This window comes from Drosophila novamexicana, unplaced genomic scaffold (genome assembly GCF_003285875.2).
Source record: "Drosophila novamexicana strain 15010-1031.04,08,12 unplaced genomic scaffold, DnovRS2.1 tig00004560-arrow-pilon, whole genome shotgun sequence".
In the NCBI taxonomy this organism is placed as follows: domain Eukaryota; kingdom Metazoa; phylum Arthropoda; class Insecta; order Diptera; family Drosophilidae; genus Drosophila; species Drosophila novamexicana.
The window spans coordinates 2,301,147-2,328,443 of NW_020825054.1; the positions used below are offsets into that span (position 1 = coordinate 2,301,147).

Here is a 27,297-nt window from a genome sequence, read left to right on the forward strand (position 1 = left end):
TTTTAAATTATTATTATTGCTTTTTGCTTAGTAAATCAAATTGTCAATTTTAAGAATTGCTGCTATGATAAGCCATTTCATATATATATCTTGATATGACATGTCTGTTATTTATAAGTTGCTAAACAGCCCTCGCTAGTGTATAATTTGTTGTCAGCAATACTCTTTGCTGATATGGCGTTTAAACCATTATTGTTGCTTTTGCTGCCTTGCCATATCATAGTATTATAAATACATATATGGCATGGGGGCCTGATTAGTCTTAACTCGTCCGTCTGTCGCTTGGCGGATCGTTTCGTTTGTCTGATTGAACGCTCAGCCAGTCAGTCGGTCGGTCGGTCAGTCAGTCAGTCAGTCAATCAATCAGTTGCTCGCTCATTTGTACGCATCGGTGTCATTCATTTGCCATTTCAAGTGCTATGCACACTCTTGAAATACACATATACGTAGCATGTGTATGTGTATATATATGTATAAGAGTGTGTGCTGTTGCGAGTACAAATATAAAAGTATGTATAAACGCCATTATAATGCCGGCAGTAGTTGTACATTTTGCTCGGCAATAAGCTCTAAACTGTAGCCGTAGTCGTCGACTCGAACAGCCAGTTCTTCATTAATAAGTTGTTTAGATGCCAATTGAATACAGTGAGTGCATCAAGTATACACATGCATATGCATGCATACTTGTGTGCATATCAACACGAGCGATTTGTAATTGTGAACATTTCTTAAGCAGTGACTAAACTACCATATTATAAATTCACTTATGCAAATTGTACATCATTATTAAAATTGCAACCGTGTGTGCGTATATGTATCTTAGTGCACATATATACGCGTATGTGTACATGTTGTGTGTTATTAGTGCAAAAATGTTGGCTTGTGGCTCTAGGTTATAAGTTCTGGGTTATTATCCCCACTTACTCCGTCCCACATACAAATTTTCTCTATATTTTCGCCCAACCGGACTTGGCGAAATATCAACTATGTCAACTGTGTTGTAATAAAAATGATTTGATTCAATACAATTCAACGGATATTTGTGTTGACAACATTTTTAAGTGTATCTACCCCTGCTTCATAATAATTATATTGATTTCCGTTTCAATATGACAGTGTACATAAATCAGGTGTGGTTCTAAAAATCGAAAAATAATTCTATAATTGACATTCGAATAATTAAATGTATATTCGACGCGTGCTTTATTACATTGTTCGTTTTTAGCTTGACAGATTTCTTAGTTTGTTCAAATCGACATTAAAGCGTTGCTGAATGATGCATTTATTTAGGAATTAAGGTATAAATGTCGGCGAATATCAATAGAGTTATTCATCTTCCATTGATTTATCTTAAATGAAATATTTATAAGGTTCTTTGAGGTCGTTGTAAAATATATAATAGCATTGGTTTCATGCCACATCTATTATTAAATGCAGCAAAGATAAAAAGTTTAATGCACGTTTTTTTTTTTTAATATAATAATGTATTGAATTAGTATATTGTTTATTTTGCCATAGACTCTCTGAAGAGTTCAATCAGCTTAATATGTTTGCTATTTTTGTATTAACTCTCAGATATTTTCTATAAAACTGCAGTTTCCTGTCAATGGTAAAAAAAAGTGCTACTACGATTCATTTTTAAAATAGATGTTTCGTAAAACACACAATAGTAATATTTGTTGATCTACCGTTTTTATGGTTGGCCTGCATACAATTTTGATTAATATTAATAAAAAATAATTTGATTACAATCAACCTTTGAGCCGGACTTTACAAGTAATTAATTACATTTTCAAACTTTTATTTGAAAATGATTTTATTTGTTTATTTTGAAATTTTTTTGAGCTGCTTGGCTTTATCTTTGTGACATCTAATTTATAGTTTATTCGTAATGGAACAGAACGTAGCAGGAAAATTAAAACAAGTAAGAGGCTCTAGTCGAGAGCCTCTTCCAACACCAAATGCAGCTCGCGCTATTGTTTGATTTAGTATTAAAAAAAATAAAATTAAAAAAAAATATATATTTTCCCCAGTAGGGGTCTAACTCGCAACAGACCGCACTACTTTCCGCCGCCTCTACTCAACAGCTACACCAATGTAGGTTCCAATTGAGTCTTAATGGGAAAATACGAATTAAAATAGCAGCACAGAAAACAAAGAAGACTCGATGAATGTGTGTGTGTACATGCATACAGAAATTCTTGCAATTTGCGCTTGCTACCCCAAACTCGAGGCCAGCCAAATAATGTTTTCTTTAATAACTTCCGTATTTCTTAACCGATCTTTATGAAATTATATATGATGAATAATATATCCTCAAAAAGTCAATTCCTTTAAAATTGTGGCTTATATTGGTGGGCAGCACAGAGTGCTTTATTTTTTTGATTGATATCTATGAGGTAGTAGCGGGGAGGTGGTGATAGCTATAAAATGAAAGAGACTTGTTATATATATATATATATATTACTCTAAAAGCTACATGTCAAGTCTGGTGTCTCTAGATTTTATTTTTATACCAAAATTGTTGAAAAAACAGGATTCCGATATAGATTTTTATCGATTACTTGGAAATGGGCAACTTATCGAATATCGGAAACAAACTCGATCTGCGCGGGCACTGAAGGACCTACAGCTAAAATTTCAGTCTCTAGCTCTTATAGGTTCTGAGATCCTTGCTTTCATACATACGGACAGACAGACGGACATAGCTAGATCGAAATGCTGTTGATGCTGATCAAGAATATATACACTTTATGGGGTCGGAGATGCTTCTTTCTGACTGTTACACACAATAGCACAAATACATTATACCCTTTTTACCCATTTTCAATAGGTTCAGGGCTTAATAAAAAACAATAAAACATATATGTTTACATCACAAACATTTTATATACACTTGTGTTATACAAACATTGAGAGCATTTACTCCTCGGTGTGCTGATGTGCTCTTTATTTCCTTCAATCTGACCCCCTGCTTTTCTTCGATTAAACATCCACATATCAGGCGATCGACGCATTTGTTTACTATTTTGCTTCTGATTTTAACTTATCTTAAAATATTAATCACTGGCGGCAGGTGTACGATGTAGGAGAACGTGTAGTGTGTTCCGGGGCTTGGCTCTAGCTCTGCTGGCTCCCAATTTGAAACGGGGAACGCATGAGGCGAACAATAAAATTATCGTGCAATCAACTTGAAACGACTTCATCAATCAAGTAGCCAATAAATCATATAATAAATTACTTTATATCAAGACAAAGTGGTGTCAACCCCAACCCAAGCACCGAATACCAACAATAATAATAGACACGTTTTTACTTTAGATTTTCGGGTCACAATAATATTAATGGCAGAGCTAGAATCTCAAGACGAACAGAAAACGTACTTTCTGTACGATGAATGGAATTTTGATAGCATGTTTATTTATTTCGAAAGTTAGCTAGAGCACTGGGTTCTCTTGTTGTAAGAGAGAACGGGACGAACGATGATTACTTGAGTGTTTCTGAAATACATCGAAGTGTAAAATATAATGTAGGATCTTACAAAATAACTAATGCTGAAATATTTGCATTCTTGTATTAGTAATTATTTTATGGGTATTACAATTGAGACTGTTAAATACTTGAATTTAGAAAGACTATAATTTTTATTTAAGATGCCTCCTGAGATTCATTTTCCGACTGTATTTGTACTAATCTTTCCAAATTTTAGTTCTTACTCCATTTAGAATAATTAGAACACTCGTGCGATTCTCTTCCATCTGCACATTTCATTGGTCTTTTCATATGCCTTACTGACACCGATCAGGTAAGGTAGGGTTTAAACATCTAATTAGGGTATGGACTCAAGTTCCTGAGCATGAACCCGTTAGTTGGGGTTTCGGGGGAAACGCACACAATTTACTGCTGCGGGCTACCTGTTAAATCGTAAAGTAAACAATGGGCATGGGTAACACTTAAGAGAGCACAATCCAATAACACACACACACGCACACACACACACAAAACCCCTCCTGCTGCTCCACGCGTTAGACCAATAAGCCCGAGTGCCCGCCAGCCTCCCACTCCATTCGTGTGTAGTTTTCTGAAGCACGGTAGCGCTTACACACACACACACACACTACTTTCCCTTCCCACCTTTACCCGCTTCTCTAACAACAACGGCTATAATCGTAGTTGGCCTTTAATTTTTAGTTTTATGTAATGGACACAAAATTCACTTTAATGCGGCGGCAATGCCCAAATGTATCTCAAGCACAAGTGCAGCAATTTCAGATATTTTTGAAACTTACAGGAAAACCTCTTGTTTTCGTTCTGTTTTGGCTTCTTCTTCAGCTTGACTACACCACTATTATTTATTTTGGTATTATTTAAGCTTAATGGCAAAGGGATATAAACACAGATACAATTGCAAACACAGATAGACACACACGTGTTCATACATATTTACTCACATACAGTAGCCAGCGCATCAAAAACTTTAGTCATTTGTGTATATAACGCTGGCCATGTGTATTATGTGTGTGTTTGCGTGTGTGTTGGTTTCTGTTTGTTGTGTATCTATAGTAAACAAATGCGCGTAAAAAATACACACGGCCAGCAAAAATTGGTTGCCTGGAAAGAAAGAAGCAAACGAATAACAACAAGAAAAGCAGAAATGAGAAGAAAAAATATTAATGAGACAACAACAAGAGGTTGAGAAAAAAGAAGGCATCGTTAGTGTGTTGTGTTGGACTCGAGCAACCCGTCGTTCGCGTTTGTGATACCCTGTAATGACCGCCAACAGGTGTAGTCCGTTTGAAAAGAAATATTTACCAAGTCATAGCTATGACACATTCGAAAGTTGTTAGGCACGATATATCGCATAGTTGTATATTATTTGTGACCTGTATATTCTACAGTTTCGGGAATATTTTTGAAGCCAACCGAGTTTCGTGCATGAAATTGGTTTTAGGGAAGAGCTCTAAGGAGAATACACAATACATCTTATAAACAACGATATATAGGTGCTGTCAATATTTTTAAACTCTTGAATTTTCTTTTTGTAACCTATAAATTAAAAAGATTCCTTTGGTATACCGACTCTCTGTATACACAAATAGGTTATGTCCACAGATAATGCAGGGCAGAGTCCTTGCTCGCTTTAGGTTCGACTTGTTTTGAAATTCTCTCTTGAAATTCCCGAAAAGGGAATAACGCATTTGAAATGCCAGAGCTTACAGTAAAGTCTGCTAATGATTGAACCGGAAATTTCTTGACAAATTACTCATTCTTTGTTTATGGCGAGTCGGCTCTTTCTATTATCAATCGTATACAATGCATATATACTTTACTTAGTATGTGTGCAGGGTAACTCATAGTCGAGCATGTAGTCCACTTGTAGTTGTTTTCGAGATTGTTTTTGTGGCACGCTGCCCCGTCTGCTTATCTAGATACATGCGCGTCGCGACGCATCGCCATCGCCTCATTTTGCCCCGGGGGCGTGATGGCAATGTGGAGAAGCTCCACAACTCTGGACTGGCACTGGGATCTGTTGTTGCCATCATCATTCTCATCATCATCATCATCATCATCATCATTATCATCGTCGTCGTCGTCGTATGCGTAAAAATTCTTTAAGAAGCGCGCGCGTAAAAACGTAAAAACAAACCTGAAAAGCACATAGCAAGAGTTGTATGTATGCCGTTTCAAAGGAATGAGAGTGAGGCAACAACAACCACGACAACAACCGATACACCCACACACACGCACACCACATACACACACGCGCAGTCACTTTTTATCTTTAAGCTTATATACAAATTATTTGTTATTGCCAACAAATGTGCAGTCAGGAACATATTCATCCGGCACAACTAGCACATCTTATGGGTACGGTCTTCTCGTAGTTTATTTTCGATACAAGTCGTCTTTACCCTTTACTCATTTAAAAAGAATTAGCAACTATTGGTGGAGTGAACCGAAATGGGTGTGTGTTTTAAACCGGTTGTAATATTATTTATTATGTTAACGATCGAATTTAATATTTAACAACTCAGCTAAGAAAGACATCTAAGTATTATTGTCGATCAGCATGACAGCAATGTTCTTGTTAGGCCAAAATAAAATGCCAGACTCTTAACGGCATTATCGCTATACTCGCACCGTATTAGAGCCATAAACTTAATTCGCAATAAGGTACACTTGTTCTTGAAATATGGTAGAGTATATATGCTAGAATAATAATTGTACAAATTGGATGAACAAACGAATTTTATTTCAATTAATAGAAAATCCTTTTGGCTTATAATAATAAACGCATGCTTAGTAGAACTAGCATTAAATATTGCGAAATAAATTAACATTTTATATATCCAATTGATACATTTATATGTATATCCAAAAATGTATAAACATATTCTAATACCATATTCCTAACTTGGTAACTAGCCATGGCTAGTTATATCCTATCCTATATCCTATTCAGTTTTACTATCAATCTTCATAAAACAACACTTAAAATAGGTAATGTAAAACAAAAAGCATTATTACCATTTATCATTTTTCAAAACAGCTTCTCCCAAGCCACGTTTGTTTTCTTCAGCTCGTGTCAATAATGCTATGCTATTAAAACCTGTAAGCCTTTTACTTTTATTTAAATATGTTTTGTAAGGAATTAAATACGGAGAACTAAAAAGAATCTTTTGTTTAAATAAAAGAGTAAAAGTGCGTAAGAACGACCGACGTTGAATATGTGATAACCAATAATAAGTAACATAAAAAAAAGAACTCGCAACATCGTATTTTGCGAAACTACGACTAAGGCGTACGTGCAAAATATAATTAAATTAATTAATAATATATATAGAATTATGTGTATAAATCACCAACACACAACACGTTTCGTTCATTTTTAATTCATGAAACTTATTTCGAGGCACCAGACTGCGAAGACAAAATTAAAATGGCAAATTAAAGAGAGAAAAAGAACCAAACTATTTATGCATAAAGACACATATTTATATATGTCTATATAATAACAAACTGTCTACATACATATTCAAACGCGTTGCGTTCTGTCTGTCGGTTGCCATATCAATTTATAGAAGTATATTCGCATTTGGATAGCCAACACACACGCTCAATGACTATATGTATGTGTCTGCGCCAGCCATATGTCTGTCTTTAAAATTGCCAAACAAAACAACAACCAAATGCAGTTTATCTGCAATAAGTTTCGATTCTATTTCAACGCACACTCAACAAAGATATATATGCATATATTTGTATATGCATAGGTGCCAATCTATCGTATACCTATTTTATTTTTACGCCAAGCAAATGATCATTGCATATATAAGGCAAATTTTCGATAAAAATAATTTTAAAAAAAAAACACAAAAAGATAAAGTACTCTATTCGGGAGTGCACGACTAGCCGATACCCTGAACAGAACGTCAAGTTGCCGTTGGCAACATTCTAGTTTTCTTATAAACATACATAATGACTGCATCTCTTTCTCCTTACCCCAGACTATAAATATATGCATTTAGTTTAACTTTAAACCAAATTCCAATTGTTGAAATGAATCTGATTAATCTGAGTACAAATGTTCTTAATCTACTTATATACCAAGTTTGGATTATGTAGCTTTTCATCTCAAGATCGATATATATCTAATCGAGAATATTTCAACTCTATGGAGTCGATACAAACAAAACATAGCACCCTTTTTACCCATTTTCAATGACTGCAGGGTATAAAAGTACCCCTTCGATAATGAAGAACCAATGCCTGAAACACTCGGTACGAGTAATGTTCGTGTGATTTTTCATTCATGCGCTAATCGTTGGACGCAACATTTCAATATCAAATATACACACATAAATATATATATTCAGACGATATATGTGTGTGTACAAGTGCCCAAGAGTGTGTATAGATATACATGTACGAGTATTTACACACTTTGCCATTCTTTGACGTCTGTTTTTGGTACGCTCCACACGCGTTAACACTCGCGGACTGGCCCTCAAGCCCCAAGCCCCGGCGAAGCTAAGCGGCCGCCCACCCACCTGGCGGACACATATTTCAGCAAAAAAAATGTTGTTTAATACATTTAAATGCTGCGTAAATAATGCGAACCAATTGCCGCGACCGCGTGCTCTCCCAAATTAAGGCAAAACGATAAAAGAAAATAAATAAATACATAAATATTTTCATTATATTTTCGTTTCGATTTTTGTTATTTTTTTTCTGTTTTCTTTTTTTTTTTATGCGAAGGCAAATATTTGCACATACCGGAAAAATGCCTATAATCGTGTATTCGTTGCTCTACAAAATCAGGCAATCAGGTTTTTTGCCAAAATGCTTCAGCATAACAGCTTGGTTAATATAGAATACAATAAGAAAAATGTTTCTATTAGTTTCAATTTATATATAGATATTTTACTAGTTGAAGAGCGAAATTTCTTAAGCAATCTGTTTGAAATGGTTATTGTATTCCTTATTAAATAATCTAAATAGACAAAAACAATTATTTGTCATCAGCTTTTCTGTTCTATTAAATATTTTCATTAAGCATGACATCGTCGTAAATCAATCGTATTTGAGTTGTTCAACATGACCGAAATCTCGAACCTTTCAGAAGACCAAACATTTTATTTTTATTTATTTTATGTTATTCAGCAATAACATTTTGATCCTAAAAGAAGAAAGAACGGTTTTTACCGTGAACTAAATTTATTTCTTCATTAAATTTTGTTAATTTCCCACTTGATCAATTGAGCTGCTATTTGTAAACAATTTTTTTTTTGTTTTGGCTTATTAATGCATTCTGCATATTTTGAATTCTAATGAAATGTTATTATTTTGCTTGCAGCTTTTGATTTTGATTTTAATTTTTGACTAACCAGCATACAACAGAATTCGCACACATCATAAAAATATCGTCTTTAACAGCTTGTGGGGTTGCGGATAATAATAATTTCTTTCCCCAATTGTTGGCGCCACTCAATTAGGCTACCACAGCCACAACGCGGATAACTATAGCAAATCTAAGAAGGCGTCGTTTTGTCGCCATCAGTCAAAGTTCATGTTTGATTTACATGTTTATCTGTGAGTGTGCATGGGAATGTGTCTGTGTACATAAATTATGTATACATACACTGTTATACAATTGTCTTTACACACTCTTCGTTTTTGTTGTGCCCGTCGAATATATTTTGACCAAATTGAGCTGTGCTAAGTTTCACACAGGCACACAATATACCGCCACAGCTGCCGTCTTATTTTATTATAAGTATGCAAAACTCCGCCAAAAAAAAAAAAAAATACAGGAAAAGTCTTGCTCCGGCACACCGAATATGATACCCTCTTACGGTCTTGCAGAAATGCGAGGAGATACTTCTTTGACACTGAAACCCTTTGGTAAGGAATTATTAAGTATTCCTATAGATTGATATACTATATCGATAATAGTCCGAGGTTGATAAAACTTGACATAGAGAAAGAAAATAAATCATGAATTTGGTCAAGATAGTATTCATATGTCAGCTATATTATATTGTGGTTCGACAGACGGATGTGGAAATATCGACTCAGCTGTGGATACTGATCAGCAATATATATTGTCGATTGGCTCGTAGGTATCTGCTTGTAGGTTTCACAAATTTCATGACAAAACTAAAATACACTCTACAAGAGTATACAAACAAATATTTATACATATACGAATTAAAATCAACACTGCCTGTAATTATAAGCTGCAAAAGTTGTTTGGCAAATTTCTTGGAAAAACATACAAAAATATTTCTTAAAAGGCATTTAGCGGTTTGTTTTGATGGCCTGCTTAAGAAGCACAAAACAAAAAATTAATAATTCACACCAGACTGTCACCAATAAAACAATATGGGCTCATGGGTTAGCTACTCGTGCATAATACTTAACAAAGTGAGGGTTGAGCATTTTGCTGTTTATTAACTAATATTTTTGTGATGAATATCTTAATCATACCGATTTATTTAATTATTTTCAAAAACTGCTAATAACTATATTTTTCGAGTATGATGGGATTGGTTAGGGTACACTTGAATATAAGTTAAACTGGATACAGCTATTAGATACCACGGGAAATATATATTTTCCTAATGATTTAGCTAAGATTGTCATCGAGTCAATTGTAGAAGAAACTAAAAACTATATTTTAATGGGGGTTAATATCTAAAATCTTATCAAATGGAAATTCGGAATCGTACAACAAAAACAATTGTAAACAACTCGGCTTAATCGATTTTCAAGAAGCCATGCATATTGTCATCATACTCTGTCGCATGTACTATTTGCTGATGATTAAACTTTTTCGATTAAAAAAATCGTGCAAAGCAAAAAACGCTTACCTAATCAATTATTTGTCTAGAATGTAGACCTCAGTTCATTTATATAAATGGAACACAGAATGTATGTATATATATATATATATATATATATTTAAATAAATATATATATTTAAGAATGATTTAGTCGAGAACTCTCGACTGGAAGATTTTCTATAGGAAAGTCTGAAGTTTACACTTAATCTAATCGAAGTGCGTTTGTAGGGGTGCATAGTACTAAAAACTATTTTTAATTTATTTATGCGTACAATTTACATTTGCTTTATTGAAATAATGATTGTTGTAAAAATTTTCACATTGATGAAAAAACCGAATATTAATTTAAAAGGTTTAAAATAATTGTTATTTATAAACAGAAATGTTCTTCTAGAAAAACGGAGTTTGAAGACTTTAAGGCTTTAAAGACGGCTGCATCCATTCTTCATTAGAAGAAATATTTGTCAAATACCGAACATATCTACTCATATCTATATTTCTCGTGTTTAAGTTTTGTGCATTTTGGGGCTCTAGATGGGCACGTTCCTTATGTGACTGAAGTGCAACCTTGATTTTTCGTGCACATTTTGTTGATTCTTTTTCTCAGTTTTTTTGCTTCAGTCATATATATATACGTTTATTTTATACTTTTTTTTTTGGCTTTTAATTGTATTTTTCACATGCATCAACAATATTTTCTGTTGCATTTTTTCGCATGCACATTTTTTACCCAGCTAATCAGTTACTATAGCATTGCCAGCGGCGTGCTTGGGTTTCGTGATTGCACTTTTCATTTACTACGTTCATAGTATGTGACCACATGCACAAGCTAACCAGGGTAAGCGAGAAGACATATATACATACATATATTGCATCGTTGTATGTTACATATGAACCGGCCGGCCCACGCATGCACATGAACCGGTAACGAGCCAGACCCAGACCCAAACCCAAACCCAATCCGAACCCAGACTAAGTCAAGCCAAGCCAAAGTTGAGGCGCGCCACCCAACCCACACACACAATTTTGTTACTCGCCAGCCACAATAGGGTATACAATGGCTAGGAGGGAGCGGGACCAGGCATCTACACTATTAACACAATGCCATGAGAGCACAAGAAATTAAATTCAATGAAATTAATTAATGCTTTGTTGGGTTTTAAGCGTAGGCTTTAGGCAAGGTCTGATAGCCGCAGCAGTAGTTGTTTTTATTTATTTTGGCGTGCGTGGGTGCTTTTTTTTTTTTAAGGAGGGTTTATATATTTTTGTGTTTAAACAAATTTGTAATAGCCTTAAGCTATTAGAATCCGAAAATGTCCTACATAAAGTTTTGATCTTTAATACACATATTTCATTAGTAAGTCTTATAAACTATGTGGATACAACTACATTGTTTCTTTTTTTACATTCGCGTTTTTTCTTTCACGTAATATACTATTTTTAAACTTATTTTAGAAGGCTTCGCTAAGACTAACTTAAATTATATGCTTTCCATTCATTTTCCACTAATGGCAGTGAATTTAAAAAAATATCGATTGAGCACGATAGCAGAGTTTTTCAAAAAAGTTTTATATCGATCAGTCTTAACCTATTCCTTACTGAATGAATACATATTTCCACCTCATAATAATCAAAATAATATTTTATTAATATAAAAAACTTCTTAAGCTCTCAGCTCTTAGTCATATTAATTATTATCTGAATAGTCCTCTCTGTTACTTCATCCGCTGGAAACTTTATCCCCGTCTTAAGCCTATTCAATTATTCAAAGCGGTAAAGCAATTTCAACAGCTTTATCGTTTTGCAGCCCACTCGATTTGAACGGCTGCTCAATTTCCACCGATTGTGAAATCGAAACGACGCTTGGATGTTGAGGTTTTATCCGATAGCTGACAGAAGAGACTCACCTGAGTCACCTACGTGTGGAACAAGTTTTCACAATTTTTTTTCTGGGATGTCATAAAGGTCTTTTGAGTAATCGAAACTTGCCGTGACTCAAATCAAGTTCAGTAATGGACAATTATAATGTGGGCTGTTTTGTGTGCAAGTGTCCAAATTTGCTTTAGTCCCTGTGCATATTATTACATACATGATTAACAATCCTCTTTACGCCTGCGGTTCTGTGTGCCTTTGACATTATCCTCGTTACTCGCACTTTTCTGTTTGGACAAACAATTCTCAAAAGTCAAAAAAAAAAGAAAATGCTCAAGCCTCACAAAGTACAACCCACATGGAATTTGTGGAAGCATGTGTGTGCATATGTCCTCGTATTTTCATTGGGCTCGCTTATTTATTTAGGTCTGTTTCTGGGGTCACACAAAAGGTTCCTCAATGCACCAAAAATAAAGTGGCCTTGCGTAAATACATAATTTTATACGCCCACAATTTTAGATACATATCTTTTCACAGTCAGGGCAACCTTGTAGGTGTCAGAAATAACTGCCAAACAAATATGGGTTTCAGTATCAATATAATACCAGAAAAGGGTATATTCTTTTAAACAAAGCTTAAATATTAGTTTTAGTATTTACTAAAGCTGTGTGGTCGAGTTTAAATACACTGTTCTTTATCCAACGTTTTGATTTAATTTGATAATTCATAAACTTCAGAGAACATTTTATTTAAAATGAAAACCACGCAATTATTTGCAAACTTGTGTACATAAAAAAATACTATTCATAATCGTGTAACACAATGCGCTTAAAATAAGTATTTACACTTGATTATGAACATGTATCACGTCGACTGCTTTAGCGGGTGATATGAATTTGTCATAAAATGTGTATCGCCTTATTAATCAGTCTGTCTATTTCTACGGGACCTAGTCTCTATTTTTGGAATAATCGATCAAGAATTAGGTTCTTGTATGAAAACGATTTTTTCTCTAAAGTCTTTTATTAGAATGACAGCTATGACAGCTATTTTATCAATAAATAGAATTATTTTTGTTTGTCAGGATATCTTTAACAAACTAAGCACTTACATGCTCCTCACAAAGGGGGAGCCACATCTTTTTAACATCGTTTTTGTATGATATCTTCACCAAACTCAGAAAAATAGGTTTCTCAGTTCTCCTGTCAAATCGTAAGACATATCTTTGCTAGGATATTCAATCTTCTGCTAACCTCACAAAATTAGCTTCAAAATTCTCCTGCAAAATCGATAGACATATTTTTACATAAGGGTATTCAATCTGCTTTTCTGTCTGTTAATAACTTTACTGTTCACCCCTTCGGCTTGTTTATTATATTCTAGCTCACCTATTTTTTTGTTTTTTCATCTCATCATCACAAAAAAATCTACAGCAGCACTGTATTTTAGAGCCTCGTTCGGCGATCTGAAAATCGAGATAAGCCACAATCAATTAGTGGCTATATAAACAGAAATGGCAACAACAGAGCACTTCAGGCCGCGAAAGAGGGGACCTTCTGCCCACCTCTCACTCCGTTGTGGTCAAATATATAGACTGACAAGCCCCAGGGAAAGGCTGTCTCCTAATTCAAACTAACTGACGGCCGGAGTTGGATCAACCAAAACACACAGATACCACGCACACGCAGACAAACATTTATTTGTTTTTATGTTTTCCTTGTCGTTTCGCGCAGCCTTATGAGTAAAGTATCTTCCATAGATCATTAAAAAAATAAAATAATAATAATAAAAATAGGGGAAAAATGTTCAGACAAAACAAGACGAACAAAGTGCACACGCATTTGCTAAGTGGTGTCAAATATTTGCGTGATATTATATTTCGATTTTCTATTTACCTTAAACACATTTTGACTTTTGAGCGTCGTTTCCATGCAGCTTTCCAGTACTCGTTCACTTCGTAACAGCACATACATATAGCCCAGAGTGACCTCTGGGTTAATTTTTAAGTAAACGACAAATGTTTTCCAATTTGTTTAATATGCGCGATTATTATAATAGTTTATTGAACTTGGTATATTTCTTTTGAATACCCTTTGCCCGAAAAGATACAATTTTTAATCTATAGATATCTCAAATGAAACACTTAGTTCTTTCAGCTAAGATATTATTTATAAACATATTTAAATATACTGAAAGCCCGTAGAATGGCATTCCATCTATAAAGTATTTTTTGGGCTCACAAAATGTATTCTCCTCATTTTATAAAATGTTGTTCTCCTTTAAAACTAAAAATTTGAAATATACATTTTTTGGAAATAGTTTATTTTATGGAAATTTTTTTAAATTAAGAAAACGCAATAAAAACATGTTTACTTGAGTAAATTATCGTGCCAGCTACCTCGCATATTACTCTACTTACTTTTGTATTATTTTTATACACAGCGTAAAGTAAAGATTTACACGGGTATCTGGACCCATCTTAGATGGTATTTTTAGCTAATTGCGACTGGCGCTTTGCAAGCTCCCTGCGGCAATCATTCTGGTAACCTAGTTACCGCACATTAAGCTTTTCCGCCCAACAGGTCTTAGCCTGACAAGCCCACTCTTTAATATCCGGGTAAGGACCTGGCACAGAGCACCAATAGGAGACAGACCTTGATACTTCCCGTTTCACTGATGGGCAAAAGCTCTAGCGACTTGCATGTATTATATGGGGATATTTGTATAGTTTTGTCACGAAATATGTAACGCTTTAGACAATACATCTTCGATTGCTACCTTTTATGTTTGTATACCCAACACCAATTGAAAATTGGTAAAAAAAAAGTATGTGGCAGGAGGCATCTTAATCAGTATAAGCATGTCATTCTCGGAGAATTCGAAAACTATATACTTGAAATTTAAATATATATATATTTAAAAATATATTTATATATATTGTGAAAACAAAGAGGCACATATTGAAGAAAAGAAAATGTGAAATGACATGACATGGCATATAAATGTTTGGTTCGGAGAATATAAGAACTAGGAATGTCAGAGGGGAAGAGTGCAATACTTTCCTTTTTTTATAAAAAAAAGTTAGACTGGTTATAACGGCAGCTCTTCTGCTGAGTACAGGGTATCTTCTCGCCTAGCAACTCCGTTTAGAACACTTATTTTTTAAGTTTTATTGTTAAAAACTGTTTTAGTATTTGCAAAGCTCCTTAACCTATGCAACTCACCTTCTTTAATGTATGTCGGCTCACAGAAGATAACTTTTTTATTTTATGTACGAATTTATACCCTGTAAAAGCTCTTTTTCTTCCACAACAGTTAAATGACATGTTTAGGTCAGTGGGATCTTAGGCATAATACTTGCTTGTTGATCTAAAAAAAAAAAAATTAAAAGAAAAATAAAAAAAACATTTATATATTGAAAGTGTTAATGTAAATTGTGATTGATGGATATCTCGCAGTCGTGTCGATTACACTTAACGAGCTGCAATACTCGTATAATATTTTCCTTTGTGCCAAGATGTTCTATGTAAATCAATTGAGGGGCGGTTTTCTAATGTTAACAGAGTGCAAAGTAACTCACAGTTCATTCCCCCAAATACGATGCCGCCCGCCTTCGACACTTATAGACGTTATAGTTTGCACGACGCCTCAGCGGCGATGGCCGAGAGGAACCCTAATCCGTGCGCAAGGATTCAAGTTTACTGCAGCCCGAAACCCCTCACCCACCACTCGTCCCCTTAGGCAGCTGCTGTGTAAGCGTTTTATGCGGTTACTTAAGAAAGAATTCTAAAGATACCTTTTTTGCCCGCATTCCCCTTTTCTTTCTGTGCGTGTGTGTGTGTGTGTATGTGTATTAGTTGAGCTTGCCAATTGAAATATTACTTTTTCTTTTTTTTTCGCATTTGAAAGCTAACCCAACAGCAATTTTGTTATATACATATAAAGTTTGCCTTTTTTTGCTTTATACTTACATATATAGGCCTTATAATATATTTTGTCACATGACTTTCATATGAGTGTGTGAGCGGGAAATGTATCTGCAGCGAGCGCGTGTGTGTGTGAGTGTGTGTGGGTTGTTTGATGTTGCGGCAGGTTCTTGCAAGGTTTCACCCTCTTTATTTTGTTCGCTGTTGATGAGAGGGTTTGATTTATATTTTAGGTTATTGCGCATTAATATTTTGTCAAAGGCAACCAGTTACGAGCCCAAAATAAAATACCTGTTAAGAAGGCATAGATCTTTTATGTGAATGACCATTTATCATAACTAATACAAATTATTTGCTGTTTACACATCAGATTGTAGTTTGGAAATAAGTTTACATTTCGTTAATAAGGAAACTTCCCATACCTATATAAAGCATATATATGTCAGTCAAACTCAAACTCTCTCTCTCTCTCTCAACATTTATATGATATAGTTGACAACGCTATGTTATAAAGCCCGATCGACTCAAAGCTCATTTTAAAGCAATCTATGCCAAATGTTATTAAATTATTGTAAGGGTAAGGATCTTTCAATCAAAGTTTACTTACTTAAAAAATGCCCTTCTATACGATTTTCATGAAGTACAGATTTTCAAGCTTTGTTTGGTTGACAATCTTATAAACTTAGTTCTGCTCATATTCACTCTATTTACAAGCATTCTCGCCCTTGCTCTCTCTCTCCCTCTCTCTCTCTCTCTGCTTTTCTCTCCCCTTTTTCTCATTTAATTCATCCTTCTCTTATTTTTCTAATCAGCTCTTTACTTATTTTGTTTTTGTTTTTTAGTCATGTGCATATTCAATTGACTATCTTCCTTTCTTTATATGTGAAGTTTTGGGTAAGTTGTATCATAATATATTAATATATAATAAAAGCGGACCTGGCCACAGGCTACCTCCTAGCTACCTGTACCTACAAAGTACTTGTGCTTAAATTAAAAAAGAATTTATTTGAATATGCAAATTTTATACACATCTTGCATTCCTTTGGTTCTGGAAACTCGAAATCTTCTAAATATTTTGCTTTATAGTGTTTCCTAATTATGTGCGAATTTCCAAATAAGCTCGAATGTGAAAGAAATAAAATACACTCCTAGAAATATGCTTCTGTGGCAAAAAAAAATTACTATTATGTTACCTATCCTTATCCTATCGCTTAAATTTAATTCTATTCCTTTTGTTTTCCAACCAAAAGTGGTTGGTTGGCATTAACTAACTTATAATTTTACAAGCTTTGCGGCCCACGCTCATATTCACCGATACACACAACTCTGGGCCTTCGACAATTTGGAAGACTTTGAGGCAACTTTTACTTGGGGCATCATTAGCATTGTTAGACACAGTTGATAATAAAGTTAAGCCGTGACCCAATGCGGGGGCGTGCCAGTGGCTTGTGTCCAATTTTGATTGTGGGGCTTATTGATTTTTTATTGGGGCGTAAATTAAAACATATGCATCCCCAACCTGATCAGTGGGCAGCAGAGAAAAGTTTATAGGCTGTTGAGCGTGGCGTGCCTCAATTAAATAAGTCAATCCAATTATAGGATGTTTCAGTGAAGCTAAAAGCAAAATAAAAAATAAAAAAAAACTAAAGCAGACAATGCAAAATCTGTTAAGCCGGGCAGCTGACAAGTTGCCCTCCCGTTGACAGGCCCCTAGGGTAAATTGGTCCAGAACCATCCTGTTTGCAATTTGTTTGTCTAATTTGCTAACAACAACAAAAAAAAGAAAAAACGCAAGTCTATTTTATGCAAATGCTCTTGGACATCTGGGATATACAAAAGAGACAGGCCCAACTCAGCATCGTGCTAGCATATAAAAAGTGGACACAACAAGATATTCCTATATACGGACGGATTTGCACAAAATAAAGCTGACTGAGCAAACAATATACAAATAACGTAACTGGAAATATAGAGATTTTCTATTAAATAAAATTAAAGTGTTCTCAAATTCATAGCACAAGACTCTTATATGTTAATAAAGTAAACAATACGGCTTTGCCTTAGGCAAGTGGTTCCTCTTCTAATCTCATAATTGTCTTAAATATTTTTGAAAATATTATTATTATTATAAAGAGTTAGTAATCGAATAAAGGTGTTATATGTATGTGTCAAACAAAAGTTGGAACCGTAACCTAGATTCATTGAGGTGAATATCTAAATTAGGGCGGAAAACGTAAACCGAACCACCTTAAAGGTCTGTTCGGTTTGCAGTTTGATTATTAAACATAAGATCTATGGACCGCATACAAATGTAAATGTTCTATAGATTTCTTAAAAGTAGTCTTGGTCGGGAAACTAAATATTTAATAAATAAATTTCAAGTTAATTTGTTTTGATTCTGTTTTTTCTCAGTCGACCAAATCTCCTATAATCCCGACACTATTTGCACTTTGCAATTTAAGTGCGATTCCAGTTCTAAATCGATTTCAACAATAAATACTCTCGAGTATGTTCGCTCGGTTAGTTATCCATATGGCATCTACCATCCAGTCATCCAGTCATCCATTCATCCATCCATCCATTTATCCACCCGTCGCTCTGTTCGCTTGTTCATATAGACGCATAGACTACATGATGCATTCTGAAAAATATTAGAGAGGAAATAAAATGGAGAAAAGTAAAAAATAAATAAATACCCGCATGCTGGTGCACATTCATTTAAACCGCACGCGCTTATAACAATGAAATCAAAACACAGCAGCGCCAGAAATTTGCATTTAGAGCTCAATTAAATGCAATTTGCATGTCGTATAAAGAGAAGAAATAACAACAAAAAAAATATATACAAAAAATGGTATAAAAAAACAACTAAATAAACTCAGCGATTGTGTGTTGTTTTTTTTTTTGTATTTTATAAATATTTAATGTTTCTTTGCCTTGCATAAGTAGTGCGAAAATGCAACGCTGCCCGGGGCAGGGTTGCCATCTGTTTTCATTTCATTGTTCTTTGCCATTTGGTTGATATTCTTATCATATTGAACTATATAATTTGGAACTGGAGCTGATGCAGCTTTAGTTGTCCTTTAACTATCGATTTAAAATTAACCCAATTATAGGTAGATAATAATGGTGCCCCGTCTACACTTTCCCTAACTAACCCATTAAATATGGCTGGGAAATTTCTTGGGTGTCAGCAGCTTGCACAATCAATTTGTGGTTAAGAACAATTTACATTTTAAATTTATGTGTTTAGTTTGTAATTAAGCCGTTAGAAAAGTCCGAGTATGTCATTATAACTAAACGATTCGAATTGGCAACGGCAAATTGATTTTCTTCATTGATTCTCTTTTTTATATCTATCGGTTTTTGTTGCATCGCCTATCGATAATCATCGATAACTTATTTAGCAGCTCTGCTCAGACTGTTTGTGATTTAGAGAGATTAACGCAACTGAGAGTTGGGCACGTTTTCACTCACCGCAAGATTATGACTACAAACAATTGATTTGTTGAAACGCCATCTCAACTATTTTATGCTTATAGTTCGCTGTCTCTCTTGGCAATTGAAAACTAATCCTAGTTTTGTCCTATTTAAAATCAATTTCATCAACAGAAAAGTAGCAAAGTAGCGACCACAACAACAACAACAACAACAACGACTGCTGCGCTAAACTTGGACATTGGCTGCAATCGTTTTATGCTGTTGTTGTTGCTGTTACTGTTGCCCACAAATACATTTTATTTTTGTCTCCTCTCACACTATCTTTCCAACTTAAGCTCAGCTCCAGTTGTGCTTCGTGAACTCAGCTATTGACAAACGTCAACGTCGCGTCGACGCCAGCGGCGGCAGAGACGCGCGCTCAGTAACCAGCGCCAGCATCCATAACAGTAGCTGGAACGCGTCAACAGAGCAGTCAAAAGCAAAAGCAAAGCCTCAACTCTGTTTATTCTTGTCGAGCGCATTCTGTTTTGTTTATTTTTATACTTTTTCGCTTAACTCAGTCTCGCATTTACTCTTTCGACTCATCGTCGTGGGCACATTGCATTGAAATTTGCAACACATTCCACATTGTTGTTCGGCTCTTTGGCTTTGGCTACCGTTTGACGTTTCTGTTTGGGGCAAATGAAATGATTTAATGCAAATTTGATGCGCCATATTTTTGCACGCAAAACGTTTCTCCCTTTTCGCTGTCTCTCTTTACTTTATATATGTACATACATACATACATATGTACGGATGTACACATAGCGTCTGATATTCTGACTGTTCGCATTTTGCATCGTCATGGACTTTGCAACATTTTAATACATTTTGCAACGCTTTCGAAGCATTTTTGTTTGTATTTTAATGCTTTTAATGCTACTGTGTTGAGATCCATACATATAGAGAGTAATTAATCTTTTGTTCTTAAATTGTTTTTATCAGAAATTTGAATGAACTTGTATTTAAATAAAAGAGAGTGGCTCCCGCTTTATATTTTATATTCATATTCTGTTTATATTCATTTACTTGAGATACCCTATTCCACCCTCATCGGCGGTTTGTTAACAGATTCACTTAACGGCCTTATTCATTAGTGCATCAAAAATACCTTTTCAAATACCAGAAATACTATTTGATAAACAGCAAAAATGCCACCACAAAAAAATGTAAAAGAAAATATGTAAAAATTAATGTTTTAAGGAGTCTGCAGGCTGGCAAGAAAGTAAATGGGATGCTAAATTCAATGAATTTGGTTAAATTTGGGGTAAGAAATAAAATTGTTAATAAACAAAAGATAAGTGTTTATTTGAACAGAAAAAACTGCAAAAAGATTACTGAGAATGTGGATATTCAAACAGCTATCATAGAAAAGGCAAAAGAACTCTATCAAAATGCTCAATCAGACAGAGTCTCTGTCTATATAAACATTTACATCTAGCAAAAGTTGGTTTGAGCGAAGAGGCCACATCACGTTTAGCTTAAGGGAGAGGGGACCAGTATAGACGAGGAGACTGCTAGGAAATATCCAAAAAAAAAAAAACATAATGAAGGAATCATCCCACACATGTTATTAAAGCAGATGAGAATAGGCCGTATTGGAAACGGATACCCGAACGAGAAAAACGTAAAGCCAATGCCAAGACACAAAGCCAATATTGAACGCATCCTTAACCTTTTTTTTTGCTGATTAAACCCTGTCCAATAGACTGGATTTTAATGAGTGCATTATAACACGATTTTGCACTTGAGTTAAAGCCTACTTAAACAACGTAATAAGCTTTGCTCATCTATCTGACCTCACTGATGTATTTAAATAGATACTCGTAGAATATCTACCAAATAATACTACGGTCATAATTCAGCCAATAGATCATCGCCACATTATCTAAAAATAAGTCGGGAGCTCCCGACTGAACCCTGAACCCTCTTCTTCCAACCCCAAATGCCAATATATATAATATTCTAGAAGCTACATGTCAAGTTTAGTGACGCTAGCTCTTATTATTTACCAAAATTGCTCAAAAAACAGGATTTCGATATAGATTTTGATCGATTACTTGGAAACGGGGCAAGTTATCGAATATAGGAAACAAACTCGATTATCGCATGGACTAGGAGGACCTACAGCTAAATACGGACGGACGGACATGGCTAGATAGACTCAATTGTTAATGCTGATCAAGAATATATATACTTTATAGGGTCGGAGATGCTTCCTTCTGCCTGTTACATTACATACATTTGCACAAATACATTATACCCTTTAATCCATTGGATGCGTAGATTATTCACTGAATACATTTTTAAATATTATGTAAGTTAAAAAGAAATAAATGAAATCAATTTTGATAAGAAAACCAAACCAAATGTTTGCCTAGAATTTCGGCATTTCAGCATTTCTGTTAACGGTCAACTGTTTGGTCCCAATGCAGGCAATTAAGCGGGGTTAGGTGTATATGACAAAGCACCTGTATATTCATTACACTTTTCATTCATTATCATTGAACCCCCACACAAACACATACATAAGTGAGCTCCAATGATCCATAGCCAAGTTGCAGCCATTTAAGCGTAATAGCTCGAGTGCTGTTTGAGTTGCTAGGACAACAATTTTAATTAGTGTGTGCGCATCAATTTAAGCAGCATCGCCGCTAATTAATCGAAAGGCATTAAAGCCAATTAGAACAACGAACGGCAACAGCAAAAGGAACAAGTCAACAATGCGAATAACAGTCGCGGCGCAGCTTCGAAGAAGCGCTCGCCACTTCAGCGAAGAGCTGAGCATGTTATTGCTGTCCGTTGCTGTAATAATAGTAAGCAAGACGCAGCGATTATGTGAGTAGACTACCGTTAATGTTTGCCTGTTCACAGAAAAGCTACTGTGCCGGCTTTTTCTGTACAATGTTTGAAAAAAATGGCAAGCGATGCAAGATCCAATAAATACTAACTAGTTGTTCTCTCCTTAAACTTGCCATATGAATATATTTTTATATGCAGATGAGAAAAGCAGAACAGGGTATCTCTATAGCATTTTTGTTTTGTCTTTTTTTTTTGCATTTTCTGTTCAGTCATCTCATATTTGTCCATTGCAATCAAAAAAGTGCGCCGCACATCTAATACCATCGCCATTGTCCCTACACAACCCTTGCAAGGGCCTTGATACTTCTCGTACGTTTTCATTCGACCATATTCCTTGTCGTCGATTTTTGCTTAACATTTTCTCGCACTGCTCGTTGCCAGGCAGGCAGCAAACCAACACACAGATGAAATAACTCGCACACATGTGCATACTTGCACACATACTTATTCTTTTAGTGCACACGGATTGTGCAGTGCGACCCCCAATCTGCTGCCCTAATCCGCACCGCGCCTCTTCTGCAGTCTTCATTCTTCTTTTTCTTTTTTTTTTTACCAGTGCACCCCACACTTGGCAATAACAACAAAAACAACGCAAGCTCAAACACAGCGCATACGAATAATTTACGCCATGCAAAGGCAAAAAGCTAAAAATGAGTAAAGGCTGGTGCAGCAGCAATAACAAAACTGCATGCTCACAGGGAACGAGCTGACCTACACTGATGGCAAATAAAATGTGTACACATATTTGCATCACATTATTCATTGCTAATGCTGTGGAAAACTAAAAACTAAAAAATTCTAATGGTTTCACAAAATTTTAGGCGTGCACAATATTGCTTCAAAAACGAACTGAATTTTGTTTTTTCACCTAATTGAATTCGAATTGTACTCACTTTTTTACGCGGCACTGTGTTTAAGTCTGCTGTTACACGCGCCAATGTAAGTTCTTTCTCTCTCCCCTCTCTCGCTCTCTCTCTCTCGCGCTCTCTCTCTTTCTTTCTCTCTCTCTTTCTCTCTCTCTATATCTCTCTGCCTCTGGCGCGAATTGCATTCATGCGTGCGCGTGGGTGTGTGTGTGTGACTCGTATGGGACGAACAACGCACGACTTGTTTGCATTTACTCTACGCAAATGAGCGGCGTTGCTGTTGTCGCTTTTTTTCAAGTGTGGGGTGCGCTATGATGCTGTAGGGTGTATGTGGTGTGGGTCGGCACCCGCAAAAGATCTCCCCGTTCCGCTCACCAGAAACATTTGCGGCCAACTCACTCTCACTTGATGATGCTGCGCTTGCAGTTTTTACATTTTGCTATGCTTTGAATGACAACGAGTTTTGTTGCGGCGGTTGTTGTTGTTGTCGCTATTATAGAGAATGGGAAGACTCCTGACGAGTTGGCAACAACATAAAAATCACAGCACACAAATTCGCATGCCAACTGAGCGTTCGCTCTTGCTCTCGCTCTCTGGTGCCCGCTATTGTCTGCCCCACTCTTGCGCTCTCGTCTAGTGCTGCTGCTCCCGCTGCCATTTTTGTTGTTATTTGTTGCTGCTGTCAACGAGTGGGGTTACTGACTTTGCAGCAGCCAAGCACAGTCAGACTGCTACCGTTGCTCTGCATGTAAGTGTGTGTGCAAGTTTGTGTATATGCATAGGTGTGCATGTCAATGTAAGTGCGTGCGGGCAGCGCCGTTAGCATCGAATGCAATGTGTGTATGCGTGGGAAGAGTATGGCTGCAAGGAGCGACACCAGCAGCGGCTACGACGTACGCTCCGTCTGCATTAAGTTTATGGCTTGCATTTTTGGCTCTGCTTCGGTTTTTCTGTGCGCAGCCTCTGCGCCTGTCTGAGTGTTGAGTGCATTTTACACTTCTGCTTTTTTGCTTCGCTTTCGTTTTGATTTGGCGCCAAAACACGATACGAAAACAACTACCGTTAAGGTTCAAAGAACTCTCTGGACTAATTACGATTCAAATCATAACAAATTTATTTCACATACAATATATATATATGCGCAAACATATACATATGTATGTATGTGTGTGTGTGTGTGTGTGTGTTCTACCCATAAATGCTTTGCTTAGAATTTAACATGACTGCATTGAATCAATAGCACATTGTAACGGGCGTGAGTGAATTAAAGCATCATTAAACTGAACATGTCAATAGACAACAACAAAGAACAATTGTCAACTGCACTTGCGAAGCACTTTATAATGACCATGATCAATAACAATAAACAAGAATGCTTAACAAGAAGATACCCTGTTATATACTTCACCCATAACTTATAATACTCTATTAGTCCACCTTTACGTGTACTGTGGCGTTGTTGCCATCTGCATTGTAATTATACAAATTGGATTATCACTGACGGTCACAGATTTTGAGCAAAGCGCCGATAACTGTAATAAGTGCACACAGACCTAATCACTTTTTTGGTCTGTGGTCAAAACTTAAAATGAATACTGTGAGTGACCCACAACTACCAACTGATACAGTAGTGGCCAAATAAATGCAACCACTAATATAAATATGTGTTCCCTTTCTCGAGTTTCACTAAGTCAAGCTCTGAATGATTCATATACATACATGCATACATACAAACAGGGAATCGATTGACAAACTCGAATTAAATAAAAACAACATTTGCTGGGATAGATGTGTATATTGTTAGCATAAACGAGTTGAGTAGAAAATGTGGCATCTTTTTTGAACGTCACTGTATCAGAAGCTGTGTGCATGCGAGCCAAAGCACAGACTGATTGGCAGACGAGTGGCTGCAGTTCAGTTGGCTGGACTGAAGGTAGTGGAGTGAAGTTGTGGAGGTCACACCAAATAGCCAGCCATGCATATGGTAAATTTACTTAAGCACGCATCGGTAGCACTGCAAAGCAAAATAAACTCGATACCCACCCACTCGCCTACACTGTGAGTCGTGTTTTATAACTGAACACCATCACAGACTCAGACTCAGCCATAGAAAATATGTGCATACATATATATTGCTGTTCTTTGCATAAAAGCTGACCACCAAATCAGAGAATCTGCTTCATAGCTTGATACAAAAACAATAATAAAGAGAGAATGGAAAGGAACGCAGATTAAGAAACTCTCCCACATACACCGAAACACACGCACACATACAATTGCAAGGCGATTGAGCCTAGCAACCAACAGTAATGAAAAGAAAAGTTGTAAAGAGCAAAGAGAGAAATAAGAAATAAAGCAATCATTGCACTTGTCCCGCACAGCAGCAGCGCAGTCACAGATGCAGCAAAAATAAACAGCAGCAACAACTCACGGGACAACGCGAGACTGTTCCTGTTGCTATGTAAACTTTTTTTTTCAAATGCTTTTTATTATGTTGTTGTCCTACCGTGTGGCCCAAAGTGGGCGTGGCAGTCATTTCCTGCAGTCATAGACACTGGCAGAGAAAATGTGGTAGAAAGAGCGAGCGAGTGAGTTGATGTTTTGTTGGAAATTAGTGATAAGCCGATTGCATTGGTTTGACGAAATATGGCAACACTGCGTCTCTCACACACACATACATATGTATATGCTGCAAGAGATATACGCGACCAGCCTGGGAGTATGCTATAATTTTTGTACAGGCAAACAAGACTCAGGTAATCTGTCAGATGAATGCATAAGAAAATGATGTTTTTATTCTTAATATTCTTAAGACTGGTTCAAAAGAGATAGAATATTAATTTAGTAGATAGAATATTTATTTTGATTCTTATTATCTTTTTTAAATTTTAGGTAATAAAAATATGTTTTTCATAAGAATGTTTGGCCTGAATTTGTTCTTGCACCGATAACAGTGAGGCGCAGATAAGGCAGCAAATAATGACAAATGGCCAATCAATTGCCAGCGACAGATTCTAGTTTTGCATATCTAAAATCACTTTTTTCTTAAAAGCAAATTTATTACTGGTTTTACGTCTGCAATGTCTGCAATTCATCTGGTAACTCTGCGCCTGAATAGACTCCCTCCCCCGCCAACTACAGGGAAAGCTTCCATTGCGGACCGATCCCATAAACGGAGAAAGCAACGATTGGAGTTCGGTTAGAAGAGCTTTCACTGTACTTGGATTGTCAATGTCGAGGCAGCAGCATCAAGCGCAGTGGGGTTTTTCAATCAAAACACATGACATAAATCAGCAGAAAAGCACAAAATACTGTAGATCATAAAATTAACTTCATTAGACCAACTTTTCTTTGTAATTTTAGCAATTGGCAAACTATAAAACAGGCTGTTATTTCTAATTAGAACTCACAATCTGTTAAATATCATAGTAACACACATTTATGTTCATTAATAACGAGTTGCTTTTATAATATGTGATTATTGATTAGTTAACCCATTCAAATAATGGATTTGTGTCGATTAATCGATATATTTGACATGTTCGGGGGTTTCACCATTAAACATACAATGTATTGCAATTTCACAGAATGTCATTTTTAGGATGTTTGCAGATTGGAAATTTATATTGTTGTTGCATTCATTGAATTTTAAATTTATTGAATCATCACTTAAATTTAATTTGTTATTAAATTGCCAAGCTTTACAAAATGTAGCTTTGCCAAATTTAATAAAAATCAATGAGAAATTGCCCACTGTATTTAATGTCGCCCTTCGACGTCTGCAGCTCTGGCAAATTGGTTTCTCGGGCTTTTAGCTGTTTGCCTCTTTCTGTGTGGGGTTGCCAGATGATTTTAATTTTTCATGCGACTGTACTGAGTTGTTGTGCAAATGAATGACGTTTGGCTGTGTGCGTCTGTGTGTGTGAGTGTGGCTGTGTGTGTGTG

At 35.8% G+C, this 27,297-nt stretch overlaps 1 protein-coding gene across 2 annotated transcripts in view; it reads left to right on the top strand.

Moving 5' to 3' along the window:
- The window catches only part of LOC115770647 (putative transcription factor capicua), a 58,268-nt gene that overhangs the window by 13,907 nt on the left and 17,064 nt on the right, over positions 1-27,297 (top strand). Inside the window, exon 3 of one of the 2 annotated variants that reach the window (XM_030716009.1) lies at positions 16,987-17,038. The exons of the other annotated variant lie outside the window; for it this stretch is intronic. The gene's annotated coding sequence lies outside the window, so the exon portion shown is untranslated. The remainder of the gene's footprint in view (positions 1-16,986; positions 17,039-27,297) is intronic. 2 annotated transcript variants of the gene reach the window in all.